This window comes from Rhipicephalus sanguineus, chromosome 2 (genome assembly GCF_013339695.2).
Source record: "Rhipicephalus sanguineus isolate Rsan-2018 chromosome 2, BIME_Rsan_1.4, whole genome shotgun sequence".
Classification (NCBI taxonomy): Eukaryota; Metazoa; Arthropoda; class Arachnida; order Ixodida; family Ixodidae; genus Rhipicephalus; species Rhipicephalus sanguineus.
The window spans coordinates 159344640-159353063 of record NC_051177.1 but is presented as its reverse complement, the minus strand read 5'-3'; positions in this window follow the sequence as shown (position 1 = coordinate 159353063).

Below are 8424 nucleotides of genomic sequence, written 5' to 3'. Positions count from 1 at the left end.
GCTGTGCGGAGCTAGATGAACTACTGCATGCCATGACATTACTTCTGCCATGATTCCTCGTCGTCTCTCCCGTTGGCTCATCGCACGCGGTCGCCATTCTATTCCCCGCGTTTTACCACGCCATTTCTTAATGCGATGGTCTACGTGAAACGGAATAGCCCGCTGTTCTCGACAAAGTCGGCCATAATCAGCACAGTCGAACGCGGAGAAAAGAAGTCTAACGTTGCCGCTCCGTTCAGCATCCCAAGAAGCACGCTCAGTACGCTTGAGAACAAGGACTTCATTAGGGTGAAGGCAGCCTGGAGGCTTCCTGCGTCCGACGAGCACACACAGCTGCGTAGGAAAAATGCTGAGGCGCTGTTAACATCGATGCCGCACTTTCTGGAGCTATAAAGCGCATGTGCTATATCCCGCACCCCCAACTAAAAACCGCGGAAAAGAAATTTAAAAAAAGATCGCACGTATTGCCTTGACGCCGCCTTTCTTGCAGTATCGCGATGGTGTGGGAAATTTGTGCCAAAAGTAGGTAAGTTCTTTAAGATTTGAATGTCGAATTATGCAATATATCAAACTAATCCCCGTGTTTTTGCGTGTTCTATGTACGCAGGTTTTATTGTATTCCAAAAAAGAAATGACCCGAAAAGATGCAAGAGGGTAATGGCAGATAGCCTGAAAGGCTTATCTAACTATAATAAAATAAATATGAGGCATCGCTTCACACAATGAACACGTACAGGACACTTCTATTTCGGATAAATGGCCACCATAAGCCAAGTCACTATCACAAGCGATAGAATTAACACAAGCAATATGACTGAATGAAGACGCTCAATGCAACAGGTGCTGTTATCGTAGAATAAAGCTTCACCATCAAATAGACGCTGAAGCGAGACGCAGTAACGATACTGAGCAGCGTATTCGCTGTCGTGCTCGCTGTCGCGTCCGTGCGATGGCGAGCAGGCCGGTCCATGTGCCCCCGAGATCAACGGTAAAAAGCTTTCTGGCAAAAGCTGCCGTACGGCTGCTTTCTTGTTAAAGTGGCAGGTGCCTTAAAAACGCTGAAGTAATTACATATTTGCGTAAAGGCTTCTGTAATTAAATACGCGAAATCACTCATTTCACCTTGGCTGGGGGATAAAGAGTATAGGTTCATCTAATCTCTACGAAAAGCTTAGCTGACAGCACTGAAGATGACATTGCGGATCAAATCGATAATTGGCTCATACTTCAGTAATATTATGGACACTCAGTACGCGTTTCCTAATAATAATATCTGGGGTTTAACGTCCCGAAACCAACAGCACGCGTTTCCTCCAAACGTGCATGGTTGTCAAACATGCCTTCCTTCTTTTGCATGGCTGGGGATATGACATACCATTACAATGGACAGAGGTGTACGTTTTTCATTGGCCCAGGAAAGAAACAGAAGGGTATTGACCCAGGCAACGTGCACAGGGGGTGGTGCTGTAGCCGACATAGCCTAGTACATTGAAAAAGGCACAGAAAAATCATCTTTTTCATTTCTGTAGTTGACATTTTCAAAGTGTACTTACGAGAACATCATTACTGCATATCAAGTTCACGTTACTACATGTTGTAAACCAAATGCGCTTGGTGACGTTGATGTGGGGCTGTACGTGCCGGGGAACGCGGCCCACTCCCCCATGAGGACAGGCACGCCTGGGTGGGGGGCACACCACATTTCCGCCTTTCCCCGACACTTGCGCCTCTGAACAGCTACTGTCATTGGGTCTTCATGCATCATGCGGTATGTAAATTTTGGACAAACTTCTTCGGTACACAATATTGCTTTTGTAATCACGAAAGCTCATTTTACTTGGATATATGGATACGAGTGAAAGAATCTGCAATTATCAAAATATTTCCATTGCTACACGCACCGTATGGGCAGAAGACCTTTTTTCGAATGTTGGCGCATAAACGCGGTAGAGTCGCGTAGCCACGGGGGTAGGTGGGGGAAGGGGGGGATCACCGCCCGATGTTTTTTTTTAGTTTTGCATTTGTATACATACACGCACATATACAAACGCACGAAGGAACATAAGTAAAATATAGTTAAACCCCCACGGATACCTTCACAAAAATTTCTGGCTACGACCGTACTGAGTAGTTGGTCTTATATTGTTCCTTGTACAAACCCTGCAATATTTCAACTGACATCACGTGACACGGTGTCTTACCGGTGATGTACCGGTTGCATGTCGGGCAAACGGGGCGGTGCGCTAATGACCGCATGCGCGAGCATTCGAAGAAGGTTCAGAAACAAGCTACAGATAGTCAGTTATCTCTTCACTGTAACAGTTGCGGTTGCCATCCATCTTTTAACGATACCACTTTCTTGTCAAAATACCATGACGAGCGCGCGCGCCTCATTTCAGAAGCTTATCACATCTACAATAGCGGCGAGGCATGTTAAGCCTCCCCTCGATTTCCCTCCTTCCGAAGGAGATTCATGTCTCGTTGATCGCCTTACTGCCTCTGCGCAGGCTGAGTTTTCTGTAATTTCATTACGTTAGTGGTGAAGTATATTTATGCTGACTGAAGGAATAAAGCACATTTGGTTGTTAGTCAGCGCCGTGGTCTCGTGTCCTTTCTTGTCCCGTCTTTTTAGCGCTGTTTTTCACCCGTAATCGTGAACCAACCAGCCCAAATGCGTACCCTTCTTCAGTACATTCCTTTAGCTGCATTACTTGATGACGAAGACACTATTCCGAGGCGAGAAATCTAAGCGTATAATCGAGTAATAACCAGTGTTTCACTAATTATGCTCTTACGGGTAAGTTTGTGGCAAACGTATGATCCTTAGAATTATGGCAGGCGAGTTCGGACGGCATATTGATTCTAAATGGTTCATATCTCCTATGCAATTCCTAAAAATTATGTCTCGTGAATGTAACTGTAATAGTAGCTGGATTTCGGTGACAGTTTAGTAAATCAGTTGCCAATTTCTGACAGAAAAAGCTCCATGCTCATCGGGAGACCTTGCAGCAGCGACCATTGCTACGTCTACTGACCAAATTTTTAGGAGGCTTGTGCGGCCGCCTGCTCTTGTCCTGGTCGCCCTGGTCCAGTTTCAGCGATGACGGGGCTCTTGAGCTCGCGCCGCTCTGGTTGAGGCAAAGAAGGCCGAGGAAAGATAACGCGTTCTCATGAGAAGAAGAGTCATGCTTTATTAGGACTCTGATACGTTGGGAATGAAATAGCTTCAGTGACAAAATTGTATTGTGTCTTCCTGTCTCGATCCATTGTAAAGTAAAGGAAATGTATAGGCTTGCTTCTAAAACACGTGTAGGAAACGACCGATAAAACCTGAAATTGTATTTTATTTTATTTTGGTTGCAGATTTGCCCAGTGACGTACGTTATTCTCTTAGCGACGAAATTTAGCACAGTCTCGGTGCTTTATTACCCTTGTACTTATAGCATAGCGCGTGAGGTTCTCCGTGAGGTATTTAACGAAACTATATGCCAATGGCCTTGAAAAGAGCCCGCTTCTAATTAATATTCTCATGACAATAGGTGACAGCTCTGTGTAATAACAGCTCTGTGTAACCCTAACGCGACTCCAGCGTTGAAAGAACGAAAACAGAAAGAAACATGAGCAGCGCCTTACCTTCAGCACAGATTCATCCGCTGTGTCCGGCGGTACTGTTACGGCAGCCAGTCCTGTGCAGAAACGCACGTTGGCTTTATAAACTTCACATATTGCATAACGTTCTTTAAAGCACTTGAGCAGATTGTTGCGGAGAGCGTGCAGACCCTGGCATGCTTAAGAACACCTATTTTGGGCAAGTTGGTTTTGCATAGCAGAACGCCTAAGCGTGCGCAAAGGAGGACAGAGGGAGATGATGAACATAGGAGCGCTGACTTCCAACTAATCCTTAACTGCCAAAACTTCACACTAAGAACACTTTCTTTCATGACGTCCCAAAACTGTACTGCCCATATGAGGTGAACGTGCTCAAAAACACAGTTTCTTTAGATGATAAAATAATGTTGGAAGCAAGCTTTTGTGTTGTCATCACCTCCCTCTGTCCTTGTGATCACCACCATCTGGCTTAGGTCTTCTGATACGCTCGTCTTTCCTGGATGACAGAAAGTTCGTTAACGCTCTTTCAAGGTGCGGTGAGCTTATGCACTTACGCACTTATGCACTGATGTGGCTCAAATATGACACAAGGAACGCTAAAGAAATGCCTTTCACGATTTTGGCTCACGCAAACAAAAAGTCAGTTGTCCCCGATGACGCTTCCTGTAGAGTCACTGGCTAAGAGTAGCTATACAAGAGGCAAGTGTCAGCTACGAATTTCCTATAACTTCTGAAGCATGTACAACTTTGCTTCACTGCCTTCATGCCTACAAACATAACGACGCGATATTGTGATGTTGCAGTTTGCATAATTAACATCCACTAATCTTTCACGGATCGTACGGGGATCACTCAACACCGGAAAATCTGGCGGCGGCCGTGCTGATTTAGCGAAGTGAATGGGAGATTTTGACAATTGAGATTTGGTTATTGGAACAAGACGAACGCCTTAGATTTATCGTTTCTGTAATACAATTCACCGCATCAATTTCCGATATGCGTAAAAGCACTTCCATGACTGCAGGCACGATATCATTTCAAGAGGAAAAGGTCCGAAGTCTCTATACTGATATGCGCGCGGAAATATACGGATAAAATTGAATACTTTCGGGCCAACATTTACCTGGCTGGTGTAATGATATAAGTGCATGCAGAGAGTTTATAGCCGCGGGCTCACCAGTTACATGGTTCAGCAAAAACCATTTGGAGATGCAGTATTGCCAAGATGTTTCGACGATGACCCGGAGGAGTGTTTTAGATGTGAAGCATCTTATATCGGAGTTCAATCCGGTGGTGGTGGTGGTGTGCGGCGTGATCGCCCTTACTGCGCATGCGCAATCCATCTCTACACACCTCCTCTCCACTCACCCTCTCCCATCTCCGATTTCCCTCCCTCTCTGCTCCCCTCTCTCATTTCTCTCTCCCCTTCTCATTCCCCACCCTCTCCACTCCCCTCTCCCTATTTCCCCCTCTCCACTTCCCCCTCTGAAACGCGGGCTTGACATGCCGAAACGTTGCTTCGCATCACCTCATGGTCCCCTTTAGCGGGAGATAGCGTGATTTTTTCGTAGTTTCGAATTTCGAAAATGTTTTTTCGAAGCTTTTAAATAACATGTTCAAAGTGACAATAAAAAAAGCTGGGATGTTGGGATAACTTTGGAATGAATTTTTTGTGGTAATGGAAGTTGCGTTCCTCTCATTTGTTATACAGATTGCATGCGTGTTCACGTTTTAATTTTGTGATTAGATACTGCACACGTGTGTATTTAGCTGAGTGCCAAACCTGTACCTTTGAGTTTCCTAGGCAGGCACTGGCAGTTGAGGAAACAGAGCCGCTGTCTGTGGTACACATCTACGTCTTCCACAGACATGCCCTCCAGGCAAGTCATTCCTCCGATGATGTAGACACGGTCGTCGGCATTGGCAGCGGCGACGTCGTGACGCGGACGGGGCAGTTTGAAGCGGAATTCCCATCGACCCCGCAGAGAGTCGAACGCGAGGACGTCCACGTGGTCGGTGAAAGTGGTGGGGTCGCGACCGGAGGGTTTGAGGCCACCCGCCAGCCACAGTTCGTGGTGGATGGTCAAAGCGGCGCAGTAGGCGCGGGGCTCCGGGAGGCTCGGGCGTCGTACCCAGCTGCACGTAGCGATAAAGAGGTTATTTTATAATCATTACAATGATCATACACGTTATCACTACCACCCGATTTTATCCAAACTGCAGCACAATGACCCTACCCTTTGGTATATGTGTGCTCGTGTATTGGAGGTTGAGTAGTTGTAGGAAACATTGGACGTATGCGAAGAAAAACACTAAGTCACTGCTCAACTGAGTAACCTCCCCACGTGTGTTGCCGTACGTCCGCTGAACAACCCTGTCGCACTTCTATATAGCATGAAGATTTTTTTGCTTAAGGCTATTTAGCGCTCTACCACCCCTGACCATATGTGCCGTCCTTCCGAACCATTTGACTGCATTTGTAATGAAACAAAGAGGCTAGGTTGGGTTAGGTAAGGCTGGATAAGTTGAGGTTAACAATGTGAATGCAAAAGGATTGTTCCACTGCACTCTTCTTCTGTCACCTCATATAGAACATTCAGCTGCCCGAGCTCGCTGTAAGGACCTTATTTTTCGAGCGCCCAGCTGTCATGCCACAATTTCCTCCTCCACTGCTGAAATAATGCCTTTATGCAATCACAGTCTGGCTATGTGAGGTGTCCACGAATCATTTCACGGGTCGAGACAGGTACTTTGTGTACTCACGTGCGCTCGTTGGGGTCCGTGGCGTGCACGGTGGACAACACCTCGGCGGGCGCCATGCCGGTGATGACATGCTTCTTGGTGGTCGCCCCTCCTACCACATACACCATGCCGCCCAGGAAGCCCACGCCACAGGCCATGAGGGGCAGTGGAAGATGGCGGTACGAAACACAGGTGTTCGACGCAGGGTTGTACAGCTCTACCGAGTTAAGGATCCTGGGAAAAGAGGGATCGCTTCGCTCCAAGCTTAGCTGCGGGGTAAGCCGGTGCAAAATTATGCACAGGGCAAACTGTCTGAAAAATATCTGAAACTAAAAATACTTTTTTTCATTTAATGGGGAAACGTCGGTATCTCTCCATTTATTTTGATAACAAATGTCACGAGTGTTGGAGCGTGCTCGCGCAGAAAGAAATGCGCGGTTGTCGTGACCCGTGCAAAAGTATCCTGCTCGCTGAAATTGTCGCTGCTCGATGAATTGTCGCTGAAATTTTGCGTGCTAAGCAAGAAACGCATCGCATCGAGCATACAGAAAGGCTGGCTTGTTGTGCGAGCCGTGTTGGAGCACCACAGCGCTAGGCTCTGAGTTCTGTGCACGGGGTGCAAAGGGTGGGTTCATCAGGGGTAACATTGGTGCTTAACACTTTTGTGACCGCGCCTATTCCCATCGATAGTATGTTATCGATGACTTCAAGATCAAGTTTTGGCACTCTCTGAGCGGTTCTGGACAGCTAACGCAATACAAAGCATAAAATAACATGTTTTGTATCACTTTTGTTTGCGAGTTTGTTTTTTCCGCCGCGGGGAGATTTTTAAAGCTCGTTCACAGTCGGGTAGGTGAGCGCTCGTTCTTTCGGACTCCGCGTCGACGCCGCTCGCCGGTGCTCCACAGAAACGGCGAATTTCGACGGATTCCGATTAATATGAGCGGTAATCTCTGGATGATGGTAGCACCACAGACACAGAAGACGACTTCAATTCGCCAGGCTTCAGTACGGACGGCTAAAGTGCGTCAAACCTCCCCAGAACATCAGCAGCTATCCGCCGTAAGTTTCGTCTTCTCCTCGGGCCGTTTTATGGCGGCCGCGCGTCGATGTAAACGTATCCGGTGTGTTCTAAAAATAACAGCTATTATCTGCAAGGTGTTAACTTCGTTCGGGCGGGAGCATTTGGCGGCAGCTGCAGAAAGAGCGCAGTTCTCTTCGCGAAGACGGCGCGGAGCGGACTTTGACCCAACGCTCCGGTGTGCTGCGCGACGGCGTCTTCGTGTTGTTTCGTCAGAGAGATATGCAACCACAAGAAATGTATGCGTGGATGCATACTTTCGAAAAACCAACATACACTGAGAGGGACGGATCCATGGAGGGAGGTTACTGAAGAGAAGATGAGCAAGTTCGTCTCACTCCATGTGTACATGGTAATCGTTGAAGTCCCGCGCTTGCATCGGTGTTGGTTTCGACGACACATATTTCCAGGCCTTTGTCCACCGTCGCTGATGCCACGGAAAAGGTTCAAGGCTTCTTGAGTGTCTCTGATCTGAAGAAGACGACCGTCGCATCCCACGAGAATCTTCACCCCGCGTCTTCTCTATTGCAACACATGAACGATTATTCTACGCTATCTTTTAACCCCGTCGGAACCTTTCAGTGGATGAGAAAATGGTGAAATGTGAAGGTCGGTATGGTATTCGGCAGTATATGAGTGAGAAAGAGGTCAAATGAAGGTACAATTATGGATTTTTGCAGATTCGGAACAGGCTACGCTGTTCATTTCAACAAATACATAGGAAAATTGAAACATACCAGAACTGCAAACTATGATAGGAAAGTTGAACAAAAATAAAAATTTTTTCCCGAAACATGCGCAGCCAGCCTTTGTTTCACTGCGTCGAGAACCTGCATCGAGCGGTGGCATGATGGGCACTAGTGCCTATATTCTTGTATTTATGTAAATAATCTGTGCACTTACAGAGCTTATATTTCGACCATTATTCTACGAGGGCTTTGCGTTCAAAATGTGTATTTCGATTTTTTTTAATGTCTAACCATTCTAGAGTA